Source organism: Equus przewalskii, chromosome 13, assembly GCF_037783145.1.
Source record: "Equus przewalskii isolate Varuska chromosome 13, EquPr2, whole genome shotgun sequence".
In the NCBI taxonomy this organism is placed as follows: Eukaryota; Metazoa; Chordata; class Mammalia; order Perissodactyla; family Equidae; genus Equus; species Equus przewalskii.
Window position 1 is genome coordinate 20,100,835 of NC_091843.1, and position 19,743 is coordinate 20,120,577.

The window sequence follows — 19,743 nt, forward strand, 5'->3', positions numbered from 1 at the left end:
AAGAGAGGTTTTTCACAGGTATGCTTTTAACTTATTCTCTGTTTGAGTCTTACAATAGTTTGGAGCAGAAACTAAACAGGTAACAATATTGACTTCAACTCACCCACATAAAGATGAGACATGGAGGAACCTTCCACTTGCAGTCACACAGTCACAAGCAAACCTGTTTTAGGGGAGGGGATGGGGAACAGAATAGAGCTTTCAGGGTAAAACCATAAATCTAATCTTTGCTCATCTGAAAGTGGTGTTGGCTAAGGCCCGATATCAGATCATCCTTTGGCTTTGTCATGTGACCACGGACACAGAAATTCAGACTGCTCTGGCCTTACCACTATGGTCAAGTACTTAGGCTTAAAAGAAAACCATATAAACAGCCCCCACAATGCACCACCGGAGCTTACTCTGGGCCCGTGGTTCCCTGAGTGTATACCATGGAATATTTGTAGGTTTGGGGTTTTTTTTAATTAGTTCGGTGGCCAAATAACCTTAGGAAAGAAAACTATGTAAACAGAGTTGAACCTGCTCAGATTTACTGCAGGATTTTTCAAGATCTGCATAGAGATGGAGGATGCAACTTTGCCCAAACCTACCTGACCACAGAACTCTTTTCTCCCAGAGTATTTTGGGAAATGCCACTTTTAAGGATGTAGAGGAAAGCAGACATCATTAGATAAGCATCAATATGATTTGGAGTCTAGAATTGATTTAATTATGACTTTTTTTGGAATTCCTTCTCTTTAGTGTGTATCGTCAACCTAACGGGAAATAAGTTTCGTGATACTAGATGGTGCAACTTCCAACCCTGAAAGGACTTGTGTGCAGAAAATACTTGGGAACTTTGAAAAACAATCTATGCTAAAACTTTTAGGAGGCTAATTAAAAATAAATACCAAAATCCTTAAAAATGTGCATTGTCTTTTTGTAAGCAATTCCACTTTTACAAATTTATCCTCTGGAAAAATCAGAGACATGTGCATAAAAGAATTCCTGTAGAGTGATTTATAATACTGAAAAATTAGAAACCATTTAAATGTTCCATAATAGAAGATTGTTAGGAGGGTTTAAATATATTGGAATATTAAGTAGACAATAAAAATCATATTATAAAAAGTACTTATTGACATAGGAAATTGTTCATGATGTATATCTAAGAGGAAAAGTACTATTAAATGGTATTCACAGTATCCTATTTTTTAAAAATTACATAAGTGAGTAAACATGAAGAATATTAAAAAGACTTACAGGAAGTATAAATAGTGGCATTATTTTTGGTGATGGAATTATGGGGGAAATCCTTTGTGCTAATATGTTTGCCAACTTTCCTACACTGAACCTATGTTATATAATTAGGAAGAAAAGAGTTTGACTCAATTACAGTAGAAAATCCTACAGAAAACAGATTTCTCCTTATATCACTGTTTCCAAAACAATGATGACATGAAACATTTTGAAAATGCACGAAGCTCTGTATTGCTAGGACCAGAAAGGATTTCTCCCAGGCGCAGTATGCCGAAGGATGACACCAGAACCCTGGAGGCTTTGTGACTAAAAATCGCTCTTTGTGTTTTGTTCTGTTCAGAAACGTGTCAACATGAGGAATGGTTGTGCCCACATCTCAAGAAATGACCTCTGGTTTGTAATCCAGGTGGACAATCTCTTTCAGCACATCAAAGCCCTGACTCAACTTGTCTTATACATCTGTCCCACCTATATATAGCCCAGATCTCCACGCTTGTCCCTTCTCCCCTTACCCGACTTCCTCCCAACCCAACAATGCAGTTGTGGAAGGAAACAATAGCCTGCCAAAATTCCGGAAACAAAAGGATGAGTGATTAATTCAAGAGATTAAAGGAAAGTCATATGGCCAAAATAGAGGGTGAGAGAACGGAGTGGAGCAAGATGAGGGCAAGCCACATTCAAGAGTTTAGACCAGCACTGTCTAAGACATATAACGTGAGCCATGTATGTAATTTTAAATCTCCTAGGAGCTACATTTTAAAGAGTAAAAAAGAAACAGCTGAAGTTAAATTTAATAACATCTTTTAGTTAACCCAATATATCTAAAATATTATTTCAACATGTAATCAATATAAAATTATTAGTGAGCTATTTCACATATTTTTCTACTAAATCTTTGAAATCCGATGTTTACATTTATAGCTCGTCTTAATTCGGACTCATCACACCTCAACTGCTCAACGGCCACATGTGGTTACTGCACTGAACAGCGCAGGTTTAGACTTTATCTTTAGGGTAATGCAAAGCCATCAAGGGGCTGGAATGAAAGAAGGATGATCACCCAGGCTGCTCCGTGGATGATGGATGTGATGGGAAAAGATGGGACACAGGGAAACCAGAAAGGAGGCTCTTGTAGAATCTACAGGAGACCTTAAGGTAATGGCAGAGAGAATAAATAGATCTCAACAGAGTCAAGAGATAATTAGGAGGTAAACTTAACCATTTTGATGTGCACATGAGCCCGTGGAGCACACAGACCCAAGAGCTACTTCACAGAGTATAACGATGCATTTATTTTTCCCTTTCTGACCTCTTCAGACTGAATGTCATAGACCTGTGCGAGCAGTCGCAAAGGCCATATGGGTTTCCTAGGAGCCATGAAGTGAATGGTTTGGGTGAATGGTTTGTGGTGCTGTTTTGACCCTTTCTCCTCTGTACAGAGTAAGACAGAAGAATCATCCAGAAAGTCTGAGAGTGGTTGTTGCTTTTTTTCCCCTCCATTGCTGACACATTGAATCTATGGATAGAGGAGGGGTGGAGGAGGCAGATGGAGAAAATGCTTCTTAGGGGTGATTACAGCCAGAGAGGGGCTTGAAGAGACATCTCTGGGCCCCATATTTCTTTTGCCACCAGTGACTCCCAAATCAAATGAGCCCAATCTGCAGATCAAAATGAGATTTTTCTTATTGACTTCCCTGAAAGCTTAGCCGGCTCTCTGCAAATCGAGTCATGATGTATCCTGCATCATCATCAACCATTGCCGATTGCAGGGATGTCGGAACTGGGCTGATGTTGGCAAATATGTCACTGATGCATGAGGCCAGGGAAAATCCAGCTCTTATTGGCCTGGCAGTGCTGACCTGGTTTGTCCATAAATGAAGAGCAAATGCAATTTGCAAAACACATAGAACTGATAAGGGGTTACAACAAGGCGGAGCTGGAATCACTTTTCTAGGAGCAGGCATGCTTGAAGAGGAGACAAAGCAGATCTCAGCTTGAAATTGGACAGACAGTGTTTCTTAAAGGTTGCTCTGTGTACCACCTTTCTCATAATCACCTGAGGATTTAAAAATATGCACATCTGGGTCTAACCCCAGGCCTGCTGAAACAGAGCGTCTGTGGGTGGGGTCTAGGGAACCTCCATGTTTAACAAACACCTCGGTGATTCTTTTTTTGGCGGGGGGAAAGAAGATTGGCCATGAGCTAACATCTGTTGCCAATCTTCCTCTTTTTGCTTGAGGAAGATTGTCCCCAAGCTAACATCTGTGCCAACCCCCCTCCATTTTTTTTGTATGTGGGATGCTGCCACGGCATGGCTTGATGACTGGTGTGCAGGTCCATGCCCAGGATCTGAACCTGTGAACCCCAGGCCGCCGTAGCAGAGTGCACAAACCCAACCACTACACCACTGGGCTGGCCCCTCCCCTGGGTGATTTTTGCACACATGAAAATTTAAGAGTTCCTTGAGGAATGGTAGTGTGACAAGAGTATTTCCCCGTTTATTGGCAAAAGCACTGAACTGGAAGTCAATCTACCTGGCCTTTCATCCAGACTCTGCTACTGGATGCTACTGGCGGGACGACCTCACGGTGAGGAGAAAGAAAATGGAGTGTGAAATCAGAAGAGGGTGCAGGCCTGCCTCCTTCACCTAAGAGCTGTGTGGTGATGGCCAGGAGCTGAGCCGAGCCTCATTGTCGCCACCAAAAAATGCAGAGATAGACTCAGGTGACCTTGAAAAGTCAAGCTCTGGCACTCTCCTTCTTTAAAACACCTAACCTCAGTTCCTTCATCTGTAAAGTGGGCAGGTTATCTTTCATTTCGGTTATGCTATTTTAGGGATCCAGTGAAACACTGTATTTTGAAAAAGACTTTTCAAAACATTGACACAAATATGAAGTTGTAGTATTAATCCATAATAGATTTATCTTTGTAGGACATTATTTATCACAAGACTATTTCTACACTGATAAAAATCCTCTTAAAAGCATAGTATTTTATTTTATTTATCTTATTTTTTTTTAGATTGGCACCTGAGCTAACATCTGTTGCAAATCTTTTTTTTTCTTCTTCTTCTCCCCAAAGCCCACCAGTACATAGTTGTATATTCTAGTTGCAGGTCCTTCTAGTTGTGTTACATGAGACACCGCCTCAACACGGCCTGATGAGCAGTGCTAGGTCTGTGCCCAGGATCTGAACCTGCAAAACCCTGGGCCACTGAAGCACAGCTTGTGAACTTAACCACTAGGCCACTGGGCAGGCCCCAAAGCATAGTATTTTATTTTTTTAACAAAGCACAATACACAGTACAAAAGGATATTTTTTGTTTGTTACTGAAATGGGTCCAATTAACCTCTGCCAACCCTCTCTTTAACACTATCACTAGCCTTGCAGAGGACAGAGATTCACTCTGCGAACTTAGCATTCAAGTCTATCAATAATTTGGCCACTGTCTCCTTACACATAGCCAACACTAGTATAATTTAATTATTTGATGACATACCTTGTGTTTTTCTACTTCACAACTTTGCACTTATTTCATGCCATATCCTTGTCCTAAAATGTCTCTCTTCTTACCCAACACCCTCCTATCAAGCTTCTACCTATAAAAATATCATGGATGGGCTGGCCTGGTGGCGCAGTGGTTAAGTTCGCACGTTCCACTTTGGCGGCCTGAAGTTCGCTGGTTTGGATCCTGGGTGTGAACCTAGCACTGCTTGTCAAGCCAGGCATCCACATATAAGGTAGAGGAAGATGGGCACGGGTGTAGGCTCAGGAAAAAAGAGGAGGATTGGCGGCAGATGTTAGCTCAGGGCTAATCTTCCTCAAAAAAAATATCATGGACATATGCAAATATGTAACTTCAAAGATGTTGAGTCTGATGCTGTATATGAAAGCAAAACAAACACCAAAACAGAAACACAGTTCATGACCTAAGTATCTATCATTAGGGGATTGATTATACAAATACAGTTATACAATAGAATACTATACACCAGTTCATATGTTGTGTAAAAGAACATTTAATGGCATGGAAAGATAGTCATGATCTGTTAACTGTTAAATTAAAGAGAAAAAGTGCTATTTAAAAAATAATCTATAGATAAATTATACAATACAAATAAGAGGAAGACACACACTGACGGTTAGGCTCTAATTTTCTATTACATCGTGGGGAGTTTATTGCACAGCCACACAAAGAAGAAGGGAAAAGCAGGAAAGGTCCCAGGACCCACACAGCCAGAACTCAAGGAGAACTGAACCCCCTGCTCACTGCTGAAAAATGCAATATTGCTCCTCGAGAGTTAGTCAGATACTCCAGAGGTTGACATGCACATCATGCAGCTTCTCTCAGCCTTTGCTGCTCTCTCAGCTTGTTTCTACTGCCCTCTGTGTGTCTCAAATTTGAAACCTGAATGAGAGGATCTGACTCAGTCATTTTGTCATCCCCCAATATGGAGCCTCTGCACTGGGCAGAGCTCACAGGCCAGGCCAATTCACGGCCAGTGGTTTGCTCAGCCTATAGACAGTTGCCTTTGGCCTTGATCTAATTACTCACGTGCAGGGTGACATGAGCATATGACACAAACCTGGAAATGTACACGTCAGGAACTTCTGTGGCTGCTCTTCTCAGAAGTCACTAAAAGCATGGCAGGCACTTAAAGATTCGTCTCCTCCTCAGTAAATTCATCAAATAATATCTGTTATTATGCCTGAATGGTGGGGGAGAAATAAGACAGTTAGCACTGGATTTGGTTCCATGTGACAGAAAACCCAAAATTACTTAAACACATGAGAGTTTATTCTCTCAAATGGAAGAAGTCCGGAGGTGGGCAGTTCAGGGCTGGTATGGCGACTCGTAAGGTCATTAGGAATTCAGGAGCATTCTAACTTTCTGCTTCTCGTTCTAGCACACAATACAGAAGTCATTATTTATGCTCAGTAATATTCTTTTCTTCTCTCCTTTCAATCAAGCACACAATACGACTGCACTTTCCCTCTCCTTTGAATTTTGGTGTGGCATGTATCTGCTTTGACAAATGAACTGTGAGAGGAATTGACATGTGTCACTTCTGAGCAGAAGCTTTAAGAGCCAGTGCACAATTCATTATATATGTCCTTCCACCTTCTACTGTGAATTTGAAAGTGCAGATCAAGAGGAAGCCTCTATCAGCCCGGGCGGCGGAGGGACTCTAGTTAGCACAGGGTCTTTGCTGAACTCTATTGGACATTTAGGTGAGGAAGAAACAGAAAACCACTGAGATTTGGGGATTGCTGTTATGGTAACATAACCTAGTCTATCCTAATACATAGTGGCATCCTCAAAGTCACTTCCTGGTCTACTGAGCTGCTAGAGATTTAGCCATCACCTTCATGTTCCAGGTGTCAGGAAAGAAAAATGGGGAAGGGCAAAAGGGCCAAAGCTCTCAGTGATGTTATCTCTCTTAAGGAGGCTTCCTGAAAGTCCCACACTTGAATTTTCACTTACATCTCATTGGCCAGAAGTTAGTTTCATGGATAATGTAACTGCCATAAAGGATGCTGGGTAGTGTAGTCTTTTAGGAGGACACATTGCTGCCGTGAATGTAATCAAGGCTGAGTTATTAAGAAAGAAGAAAGGATATTGGATAATCAACCAACAGCATATAACACAAAACATGATTCTCACTTTCTTCTTTTACTTAAATTTTCCTAATTTTTCTATAAGACCTGTAGTAATTTCATGCAAGAAAAAAAGTTATTGGCAAAAATGAGAATTTATCCATTAAGATAGTTTGAAGGCCACCTGCTTCATGGATGCTTCCTTTATCAACCCGGTAGAAACCCAGTCTCTCTCCTGTGAGTTCTCCCTAAATCTTGTTTGTCCCACCCCTCTTTTTTTAATAACATTTGCCTTTGTATCCTAGTTACCTGTGTGAATGCACGCCAGGTCAGGTCTCACGTCTCCTCCTTGATCAAGGGCTCCCTGAGGGCACGTCGAGCTCTTATTCTCCTCCATCTTCTAACATACATTTCGGGTATGGTAGGTGTTCTCTATTGGAAGAAGAGAAAGAAAAAAGAAGGAAAGAAGGCTATTTCTCAAACACTATTTATTTTCTTTTAAATTCCAAACTGAAACAGAAATGAGCTCATCCTTCCTCCAGAGAAAGCGCATTAGGGAAGTACCTAAGTGCAAAGCACCGAGCTCCAGTCCTTGGAAAAGAGAAGAATTTAGACAGAAAGCACACACCATAGACATCCAAGAAGGGGAATGATGCAACACACGTGGAAATGTATGGACTGGTTGGATTTGGGCATGATCCAACTTAGGAAGCACATGGACAGGTTGTGCTGCTGGCTGAATGTCATGGAGGCCAGCATACGAATGTCCTCTAGTGTATGCCAGAGCTTCCCTCCACACTGCCCATGCCTCCAGGTCACCGCGTATGTGGAACTTCTTTATAACTAAGCACGTGCTGTCTATCAGGGACTAAAGACCCTGAAATGTCATCCACATAAATGTTTATACAAAATTCCAGTATATGACCAAGAGTGCTGGGGGAAGAAGCCGATGTCCTGACATTACCCTCTGGACAAGAGAGTTTTAAAGGAGAAGTAAGATGGGGTTGAAAAAAGTCCTCCATAACAGGAGCAGGAAAAGGAATCCCCATTCTGGAAAGGCAATCCAAAATAACAAATCTAAGAGTTAACACTCTGAGTACTTGTCACATGTGCTATGTACCAGGTACTATGCTAAGCACTTTACATGCATTGCCTCATTTTATCCCCACAATGTCCCCATGCAAAGGATATTATTTTAACCTCTATTTCTAAAATGCAAAAACCAAAGAGCTCAGGGATTTTAGGAGATCAATGACACTAACGATACCGTTTAACAGTCTTCCTGTATGCACACCCTGTGTCGGGTGACTTTGTGGTTCCTCTTATCAAAGGATGAACTTTATTTCTCCATCGCTTGGATCTAAGCCGATCTTGTGACTTGCTTTGGCCCAAATAATTTCAAAGAAGTGAGGATGTGCTGGCTTTGAGGCTGGGCTTGCATGCTTCAGTGGTCTCTCTCTTCAAACCTTGCTACTGCCTGTGAAAAACCAGAGTAAGCCTGTTGTATGATGCAAAGCACGTGAGACAGAGCTGAGTTATGTTAGCTGACTGGCCGGCCACGAGCTGGCTGCCGATGTATATGTGAGCCCAGCCAGGATCACCAAGTGCACCCTGATCAGCAGAACCACCCAGCCAGTCTCTGGACTCCTGAGCATTTATTTTAAATGTTTATTATTGTATGCCACTGAAGGTCTGTAGTTGCTTGTTAAGCAACATTACTGTGGCACTAGAAGGCTGACAGAGGGACAAATAAGTAGCTTCTTCAAGGTCATCTAGCTAGTAAATGACAGAGTCAAGATTTGAACCTTGTATGTCCACCTTCAGAGCCTGACGGGCATGGGGAACACCTGAGAGAGAACAAATCGCCTGGCAAATATCCAAAATTCCTCAGGATCTCCAGTCAGAGGTCTGGTGTTAATCCCGGGGTCTCAATGAACTAGTTCATGTCTCTGTACCTTGGTTTCCCTATCTTTCAAATGGGTATAATAAATACTTCTTTTTTGAAAAACAAGATTGACACCTGAGTTAACATCTGTTGCCAATCTTCTTTTTTTTTTTCCTTCTTCTTCTTCTTCCCAAAGCCCCCCAGTCTATAGTTGTATATTCTAGTTGTAGGTCCTTTTGGTTGGGCTATGTGGAATGGCTTTTTTTTCTTTTTTTTGAGTAAGATTAGCCCTGAGCTAACATCTATGCCCATCTTCCTGTATGTTATATGCGGAATGCCTGCCACAGCATGGCTTGATAAGCAGTGTATGTCCATGCCCAGGATCGAACCCCAGGCCACTGAAGTAGACCGTGCAAACCTAACTGCCATGCCGCCAGGCCGGCCACTAAGAAGTACATCTTTTCACGAGATTCCTGATAGGATCCAATGAGATACCTGATGTGAAAGCATTTCACAAAAGGCTATGCAGATGCCAAAATCACATTCTCCACCTCTGCCAATAGCTCAACAAGCAGAGGCTGCTCTGCCTGAAAGGGGCTTTGCTAGGAAGTCCTCTACTCTGCTCTTCGCGCAGATGGATTAGGGCGTGAGTGCACCTGTGGAGGATGGGGCGGTGGATGGTTCATCCTTAGAGCATTCCCCCTCTGTTAACAGGAAAGCTTTAGCTGAGTTCTAAGTGGGAGATAAAGAAAAACACAACCTAAGCTGCTATCAACTCACAGCGGCCCTTAATGGTGATTTAATGCTGGAAGCTCTAGCTTGCCACAAGATTGTGACAGGGCTGTATTTTTTTCCGTCGGGGTTAGGTGAGTGGTAGTGTGGCTGTATTCAAAGGCAGTGGGGAGAGGGTGTTGGGAGGGCCGTTAATCATGTTCCTGAGAGCATGGTCTGGACTATGAGCTGAATTAAAGGGGCAGGGAGACTAGGAGATGGCTGGAGAATGACCTTCGGGGCAGGGCGTTTTCAATGAAGCACAAAAAAGAGGGTCAGGCGACACATCGCCTGCAGTTACTCTTCTCATTTTTATAACTAAATTCCTCCTCCCTGGAGCCCCAAAACCCACTCTACTAAAGCCTTGACAGAGATCATTTAGTTTCCTGGGTGGTTCCAGACATGGTCTCAGCATGCAAAAGATCAGGAATCAGAGGCATCACAGAATGCCTTAGAGTCTCGAGTTGACTCCTGCTTTCATCCTTTACACGCCTAAATACTTTTTTAAAATGTACTCACATTTAATGTTTAACCCCAGACACTACTCAGCTCTATGCTTGTACCAGCATGCATTCATGCATTTGTTCATCAAGCACTATTTGCCCCCTTCTGTAAGGTGACAGGCACTGTGCTAGGCCCAAAGGACACAAAGATGAATGACATATGGTCCCTGCCCTGAAGGAGAGCGCAGCCCATCCAAGAGGTGTAATTGGAGATAAGACTTAATCTGCACTTGGGCAACCAGAAACTGCCTCCTGGAGGAGGTGCCACCCCAGCTGAGGCATGAATGATGAGCCTCAGAAGTCTGTAGTGAGCAGTGAGCGTGAGCGAGGCACAGAGACAAGAAGAAGCATGGTGTGCAGAGAGCTAGGGGGTTGCTAGAGAACACCGGAAAGAGAACAGGGGAGCTGGAGTTGAACCTGGAAAGATAGGTCAGGCGAGATTATGAAAGGGGCTCAGAGGCCATGCTAAGGAGTCTGCGGGTGATGTGGAATCAGCAAGGGCTTAAGAAGAGAAGTACAATGGTTTGGTCTTCTCCACCTCCCTGATTGGCACCACTCAGTTGCTCAGGCTAAAAACCCGAGTCAATCTTACGCTTACTCAGCACTTGTCTTTCCCTGCATATCCAATCCATTAGACCATCCTGTAGATTCTACCTCCAACACGCAGCCACTTGTCTGGACCTCTCCCGCCTCCACTCTCCTAGCCCCCGTCACCTCTCACCTGGGATGACCCCCTAACAGCTCCCTCCTTCCACTCTTGCATCTGTTCTCCCCACTGCAGAGCCATCTTTTCTAAACAAAAATTGGAACCCATCTCTTTTCTGCTTCAAACTTCCAGCGGCTTCCAGATGGACAAAATCCAAGCTCCTCATCATTCCCCACAAGGGCCTCTGTGCCCTGGCCTCTGCCCACCGCCAACCTCATCTCCTTGCGCTTCTCCCCTGCTCACCTTGCCCTGGCCACGCTGGGGCTCTTGCTGCTCCTTCAACAAGGCAAGCTCATGGCCATCGCATCACCTTTACCCTTGACCTTTCTACTGCTTAGTACTTCTTTCTCTCACATCTTCCCATGATTCTCTCTCATTTTGTTTAGATCTGCACTCAAATGACTCCCCTTCAGAGAGGCTTTATCTGAGGACACTAAAAGAACCCCTCCCCATCCCTACTCGCTGTCATTAATCCTCTTATCTTGCTTTATTCTTTTTTAAATACTTATCAAAGGCTTAAATTACGTTGCTTGTATATTTGTCACTCTTGTTCTCTATCTTCCCTTTTAGAATGTTACTCTCTTATCTCTAGCTTCCCTTCTAGAATGCTCCATGAGAGAAGACAAACATGTCTATCTAGTTCACCATCCTGTCCCCATTTCCCAGAACCATGATCTGAGCTCATAGGAGGTGCTAAAAAATATTTGCTCAGATGGAGGATACAGGAAATGGGCATGTTTGAGGCAAGAGGATGAATTCTCTTTGGCACTGGTTGAGATATCTAAAAATCAGTCTCCATAGCTAGACTCAACTTTTCTTTAATCTTCTACACTCGTGTTTCTCCCTCATACCCATATTTCCTCTCAGATCCTGAGACCACTTTCTAAGATCTTTAGAAAGGAGAGCTTTACCTCTCTGAATCCCACCTGCAAAATAGGAGTAATGAGACTCCCTTCAAAGCTGGATATGAGGATCAAATGAGACTATATAAGTGAAAATTACTACCTAGATCTTGATGACAAACTTAGACTCCAGGGAATAGATTATCACAAGATGTTTGAATTTGATGGATACATAGATATTATTATATAGTATTCTGATATTTAATATTTCTTTAACTTAACATTTTTAAATTTTCTGCTAGACTACAAAGACCAGTTCTTATTCTTTTTGGTACTTCTCCATACCCCCACCCCAGTGCCTAGCACAGTATCTATTTGCTGATTTCACAGAAAACAAACAGCTTATGCTCCAGAATCAGGCACATTTGGAGATTCTCTGCTTGCCAGAGCCATGAGCCACCAGGATACACTGATTCCCTGACTGCCTGACCTCCAGGATCTCATTCCTCTTCCCCCTCTTGCTGGTCTCCTGCTCCCAGACCTCCCTTCTTGCGACCATAAGAAGTTTCTGAATCCTTCGTCTTGGCTACTGCTTCCTAGAATACGTGATTGTAAGAGCACACATGTCTGGCTCTCCATCCCCATGTTGACCAGTGTTCCAGGCTGAGGCCAAATTCAGGCGCACTCTTCTTTTCCAATTTATACACACACACACACATGCACACACACTTTTCCTATTACAGTTGTAAAAAGTTGGAGCAAATTATCTGCATACATTGTGTGAATTTTTTTTAACTTAATAGAGCTTGTAAATCATTCTTTAAATTGACTTATAGACAGAATGCATGCTTTTTCATAGTAAGCTCCCCTTAAGTTTATCTAACAGTTCTTTGACCAAGGACTATTTTGGTTATTTCTAATTTTTCCTGTTTAAGAGTCACTTCACACGTGTGTGGGCATGACTGTTGAATGACTTCACACAGAATACTGGCAAGTAGACATGCTGTCAATCTTGATTTCTGTTGCCCAAAAGGCTACACCAACTGACATTCCAAGCAACAGCATATGAGCCTCTGTTTCCCCAGTGTTACCTCAATTTTTTTATCTTTGTGAATCTGTTGAGTGAGAAATGAACTCTCATTTTTGAAAACTTGTATTTCTTTAATTGTGAGTAAGGCTGAGCATTCTATTGAATGCTCAAGACATTTATGTTTCTTTTTCTTTGAATCTATTGTTAATATCCTCAGCTCATTTTTCTTTCAGTTATTTATTTTGTTTCTTTATTTGCAGATACTGAAGAATTAAGAAAAATTATAATATAGTTTTTTTCCATGTAGAATTTTAAATATTTTACATAGTCAAAGTTGTCAGTCTTTTTTTGCAGGTGGTTTTTTCAGATTCATTTCTCCTTTAGAAATATCTTTTGTACTCACGATTACAAAAACATTCCACTACATTTTCTTTAGGTGGTTTGCATGGTTTCCTTCTTTCCTTTTTTTTTTTTTTTACAATTAATTCATTAATCCATATGGAATGGTGTTAGTTTTCCATTGCTGCATAGCAAATTACCACAAACTTAGCAGCTTAAAACAATACACATTTATTATCTCAGAGTTTCTGAGGATCAGGAATTGAGCATCACTTAACTGGTTCCTTTGCTTAGAATTTCACAGGCTGTGATCAAGGTCTTGGCCAGAAACATCTTCGCAGCAGAAACTCAACCAGGGAAGGATCCACTTCCAAGCTCCCTCAGGCTGCTGTTCAAATTCGTTTCCTGATGCTACAGGATTCATGATATCCTGCCTCATCAAAGCCAGAGAGAGAGAGACTCTAGTGAGACGGGCATTACACTATCATGTAATCACACACATGTGATCACATACAACCCATCACCTTTGTCACATTCCAGTGGTTAGAAGAAAGTCACCGATCCTTCCCACACTCAAAGAGATTCCACAAAGTCCTGAATACCAGGAGGTGGGGTAATGAGGACCACTCTAAAGTCTGTCCTCCACAAACTCATTTTTGTGAAAGGAATGAGGTAGGGATATAAATTTTTTTAGGTGGTTAGCCAAAGGTCTTAATATCACTTATTAAATTATCTTTCCCCTAACTTATTAGAAATTCTACTTGTTTCTGTTTTCCTCAGACAGATATAGTTTAAATATTTCAAACTAGGTCATTTCTCCTTCTTTCCTCATCTCAAGCACAGCATCTGTAATACTGGAAACGCAGTTTGTTAATTCCACAGTCAGTTTATTGGGCATAAAAAGAACACTTATCAGGCTTTCTCCCCAGAGGCAGTCACCATTGTCAGTTTCTATTATATTCTTTCATACATATGTATATCTGTGTCTTTATTCATATTTATATCCATATCCATATATATCCAGCTATATATAAAGGTTGAGGGAAATAAAATGAAGAAAGTCCATTCATTGTCTCATTCCTTTCCTCATAAAAGGGGCATATTCACAACAGAGCCCAGATAATCTCAGGCAAATCCAAGTATATTCTAGAAAACACTAAATCAGTCAGTTAAGCCAAGAGCTGACACTAATCATGTTCATAAATGAGCCAAACTCAGGACCAAGACAAGAAAATGGGCAGCCAACAGGTAGATGAGGAACATTTCTGAGGATATGAGTTTATCTCAAGGAAGATGATGTAGATAAGAAAGGATGGAGAATGTGGTAGAAAAATCCAGCTGCTAACAAGTTCACCTACTTGAACTGCCACAGTTTCCACTTGGGCCTTGGTGAGTAGGATCCTGTTGAGTTGATAAGAAAATTAATAATTTCTGTGATTATATTCTGTTTCATATTGGAGTTTATGACCATCCGTTGAAGCCAATATCACTGTCTCTCAGAAGCAGGTGGTGGAGGAAAGACAACGTACGTACTAGCCGTGACGTTTCCTCCACAAATGTCCATCATCTCTACTGTTATGACAGCCCATCCCTACCCTGCCACTACCTTTTTGGAAGAGGCTATTTCCTGTTGATTAGGATTTTTTAAAGTTTGTTTTTTTGTAATTATATTTATTTTGAATGGGGAATAAATTCATGTGGTAAAAATGTCAATATTTTACTACATTGTACATAAAAAGAAACATTGTCTCCCCCTATCCCTGTCCTCTAGTTCCCCAGGCTCTCTCCCCTTCCCAGAGACAGCCATTACTGTTATGTGTGCCTCTCATGTCCTTCTAGAGATTGTGCTTTATATACAATTATATATTTTATATATATATTTCTCACTTTAAAAAAATACAACAGTAGCATTCTATACACCATTTTCTGCACTTTGCTTTTTTCACTTAATGATATATCTTAGCATGGGTTCCATATTAATACTATAGAACTGCCTTACTTATTTATTTATTTTTTTGAGGAAGATTAGCCCTGAGCTAACATCTGCAGCCAGTCTTCCTCTTTTTGCTGAGGAAGACTGGCCCTGAGCTAACATGCGTGCCCATTTTCCTCTACTTTATATGTGGGATGCCTGTCACAGCATGGCCTGACAAGCGGTGTGTTGGTCCACACCTGGGATCTGAACTGGTGAACCCCAGGCCACTGAAGTGGAATGTGTGAACCAAACCGCTGTGCCACTGGGCTGGCCCCTGAACTTCCTTATTTATTTATTTTTTTAAAAGATTTTATTTTTTTTCCTTTTTCTCCCCAAAGTCCCCCGGTACATAGTTGTATATTCTTCATTGTGGGTCCCTCCAGTTGTGGCATGTGGGATGCCACCCCAGTGTGGCTTGATGAGCAGTGCCATGTCCGTGCCCAGGACCCAAACCAACGAAACACTGGGCTGCCTGCAGCGGAGAGCACGAACCTAACCACTCGGCCACAGGGTCAGCCCCCTGAACTGCCTTATTTTTAATAGCTACATAGTATTGTTTGGATGTAATATAATTTATGTAACTATCTCCCATTAGTGGACGTTTTGTCTATTTTCCATCTTTTGCTTTTAGAATAATGCTTAATAAATGACTTTATACTTCTCATACCATTTTAGTTCATAATCCTTTTAAATTTCAATAACATTATTTCTAATATAACTCACATTGTTTCTATCATAGATCTGCATCCATCAAAAAGCAGTACTGTACTCCAGAGCAGTTGTCAAACTGAGGTCCAAAGCAGAGGTCCAGTCTGACAGCCAGTGGCTAAAACTAATATACAGACATGATGTGTTTGGTCCACACCATTATTTTTCAAAATGGAATGAACTGTTCAGCATTAAAATTGCCAGAATCTTAATTCTTGCCCATAGTAGTCAGCCAGAGCTGAGTAAAAGCTATTCATTTCAGATGTGGCACGGGCTTCCTCAATCCACCACATGACCAAGAGGGGGACCAAGATTGTTCCACATCTTTGAGGTTGTGTCACTTGTCATTTATCATCACACATTCCTTATTTTCCCCTCTCTAGCAAAGCTGAGAAAACAGTGAAATGTTTTTATACTCAAATGTCTTAGAAGAGTAAGAAAACCAAAAATCAGACCCATACTCACCACCACTCCCTGTTGACTTACACCCAGATTCTTCCTCATTCCTTTACATAACTAGCCTGGCTTCTGAAAGCATCTGAGTTTGCAATTCCATGTTTAAAAGAACCAGACTCCTCCCAAGGTCAAACACATTTTCAGAAAGAGTTCAATAGAGGACTATTATCTCTCTCTTCTCTTTATTTAAGCCCTTTTTCCATTTGTCAACTTTTTTGACAGGTTTGACCTGGAAAGAATGATTTATTTTTAAATACCATTTCTTAAAAACCCCTCTGAGTCTATCCAATGGACTTTGCAGCAAAAGTGGCCCATCTGTTGATTCTGGAGGAAGAAGAGCAGCTAGGAAAACTGATCACTGCTGGACATTTGCATTTCCCCTTTTTATGGGCTCCCTTGGTGCTGGGAGATTGGTTTTCTGTGTTGGAAGAAGAGCATGGAGAGCAGCTGCCGCCTCCTGGTCTAGCACATAGCAAAGGAGAGAGCGTGGTGCAGAATTCATCTACAAAATATCCCAACAGGTTAACCAGTTCTGGAGCAAGGAAGTCACAGCTCTTGCTTTTGAAGGTTCTTTGTATTGAGTATAAAAGATTCTGTGTTTCTGGGAATAAGACGTCTCTCTTAATTCCCTCTTTCTATACCCTAGGCAGCAAGATATGTGTCTTAGGCTTGATGATCTCCTACTGATGAAATGCTGGCCAAAAAAAATTTAAATAGAAGTATGAACTTGAAAAAAATAAGTATATGCATGCTCCTGAAATCAGGCAGCAAGGATGTAATGCTCACTACAAATTATTGAGCGCTTCCTATCTGCCAGACTTTGTACTCAATGATACACATGCATTATCTCATTTAATTTTCTCGGTACTCAAAGATATGTGCTATTGTCAACCCTGTTTTATAGATGGAGAAATTGAAGATCAGAAAACAAGGGCTCTAGGCTTGTAAATGACAGAGATGACATCTAGGTCTTTCTGACTCCCTTGTACACCCTTAGCTAAATCCCTGGAAAGCTTCCTTCATAGAACAAGCGTTCTACAAGGAGGTTGGTGTTGGATTTTCAGCGGGGACCACTGAGTGTCCTTTGGAGCCCTTTGGAGTTCATAATGCTGCTAATGATAATCATTCAGGGAGGAACATTTTCCTTCTATTCTTTATGTGATTTTTCCCTTTCACCTCTTCCTCACAAGGAGCAATCTATTATTGGCTCCTTTCTCCCCAAACAAGTCACAGTTGAAGTACCTACCCCGTGATCTCACTTCTGTTCAGAAGGATTATTCCTTTCATCAGTCACTTCTCTTCCTAGCACTCCAAGCTCTCCTTGATGTCCTAAAAAGTTAGTTCACCAGCTCTCGCTGCTGGCAGCATACCATTTATTGCAACTACTTAGCCAGAGAGCCACACCTACCCCAGGTCATCTATCCTATAATCCATGAAGCTTCAGGCTTCATACTCCATCTCTCTCCAAAAAGATCCTTAGCGATATTTTTGAATAATTATTTTTAATTTGCATGTGATAAAATACACTCTTTGTGGTGTGTAGTTCTATGAGTTTTAACAAATGCATACAATTGTGTAACCACCACCGCAATAAAGATTAGAGCACTTTTGCACACACCCCCCAAATTCTCTCATGCTATCCCTTTGTTGTCACCCACCCCTAACTTCTAAGTTCTGCCAACCACTGATTATTCTGTCCCTACTAATTTACTTTTTACCATAATACTGTATAAAATGCAATCTTTTGTATACCTTTTTAAGTCTGACTTCTTTAATCCAGCATACTGCATTTCAAATTCATCCACATTTTTGTTTGTATCAGTAATCCACTTTTTTATTGATGAGTAATATTCCATTGAATGGATGTTCCATAGATTTTTAATTCATTTACAAGTTGAGAGAAATTTGAAATGTTTCCAGTTTTTGATGACTATGAATAAAGTTGCTATAAACCTTTGTGTATGGGGTTTTTGTGAACATAGATTTTTATTTCACTTATGCGAATACCTAGGAATAGAATTGCTGGACCATATAGCAAATTTATGTTTAACTTTATGAGAAACTACCAAACTATTTTCCAAAGTGACTGTAACATTTTTCATTTCTACCAGCAACAGATGAGAGTTCTAATTGTTCCACATCCTTGTCAGCACTTGATATCATCAGTGTTTTTCGTTTATTGGTTTGTTTTTAGCTATTTTTAATAGGTATGTAGTGATATCTCATAATGGTTTTAATGCAATTCTCTGATAACTAATGTTGACTATCTTCTCGTATGCTTATTGACCACCCATATATCTCTCTGGTGAAGTGTCTTTCAAATCTTGTGCACATTTTAAAAAATTAGGTTGTTTAGTTGTGATATTTTTATAATTTAGAGATTAATTCATCTTAAGTTGATACTCCTTTACAATTTAAATATCCCAGAAAGGCAACACATTAAGCTTCTACAGATCACTGAATCTCAGTATAAATTAGTTATCCAAGCGCTCAAAAGATATAAGCACCTACTATTTATAACTCTTTGTCTTAAGGACTATGAATTCAAAAATAAGCAAACACAGTCAGCTTTCAAAGAGACTTGTTTAATCAGATTGCTATCTACACAGCTAAATAAAACCAGCATTGAGGTAAAAGGAAATTTTATGGAATGGAGCTGAGATTAAAATGGTAATTTTAGAGTAGGAGTTCTCACAGTATGCTTCCTGTACCAACAGCATTAGAATTACCTAGAACTTTGTTAGAAATCTACTGAATCAGAAAGTTTGGGGAGGGATCTAGTAATCAGTGTATTAACAAGCTCTCCGGGTTATTCTGATGTATGTAAAATTTGAGAACCATCATTTTAGAGCAAGGGGAACTCCTGAAGATATCTAGAGGAGGAGGTGAGTGGGAAAAGGCTTTGCTTGAGGCTCCAGTTTTATACTTGAGTATTACTGAGCAGTTTTCTTCTTCTGACTTTTATCTCATAGTATTTAGACTTGAAAATTTGGTGGGTAAGACACCCCCAAGATAGTTGAGAGTTAGCATCACTTAGTCCTGTATGTTAATGCTGAATGTAGTCAGCTAGTCGCTCTTAGAGAGGTGAGCTCTCTCCTCACCACCCTCTTTCCTTTCCAGCACTGGTCAGTTGTGGCAAGATAAGAAAAAGTAGTATGCCCTGGGGGATCAGCAACAGAGCAGTAGGGCAAACCAGTTTTAACAGATTAGTAATCTTGCCACACTTCTTTCCTGATTCCAAGAATTTTTCTCTTTACATTTTCGTTGTTGATATTGTTTGCACTCCAGAAGATTTTTGAGCACTGGAAGGCTCTCATTGGAGTTAGTAATTCTCACCTTGGACACATCGATACAGAAAGGTTTCAGGGGGATGAACTGCCTTCAGAAGAAAAATGAGAAGTCAGAGGCAACTTATCCTTTTGAAACATTTAACCTAATTCCAGTTCTACTCCTCCTTTACTTTATTAATTTGCTATTTTCTAGAATGACAAGTGTCCATTCAACCTGTGCTATATGATGCAAAACAGTTGCTGCATCCTATAATCAGATAAACAGGAGATGGCTTACCAGAATAACCACATAAACAGCTACAGTAAAAGATGGAATTTCACAGGTGCTCTGTAAGATACATAAACAAATTGACAAAGAGATTGCAGGGTGGGAGGATGCTATCTTGTTGCGTGTTTGGTCT

General features: G+C 40.9%; 1 long non-coding RNA gene across 1 annotated transcript in view; it reads right to left on the reverse strand.

Moving 5' to 3' along the window:
• The window catches only part of LOC139075259 (uncharacterized), a 427,158-nt gene that overhangs the window by 35,457 nt on the left and 371,958 nt on the right, over positions 1–19,743 (reverse strand). The window contains exons 6-8 of the long non-coding RNA XR_011525464.1: positions 13,192–13,343; positions 7,147–7,269; positions 5,826–5,948 (exon numbers count right to left, since the gene is read on the reverse strand). This is a non-coding gene — a long non-coding RNA (uncharacterized lncRNA). The remainder of the gene's footprint in view (positions 1–5,825; positions 5,949–7,146; positions 7,270–13,191; positions 13,344–19,743) is intronic.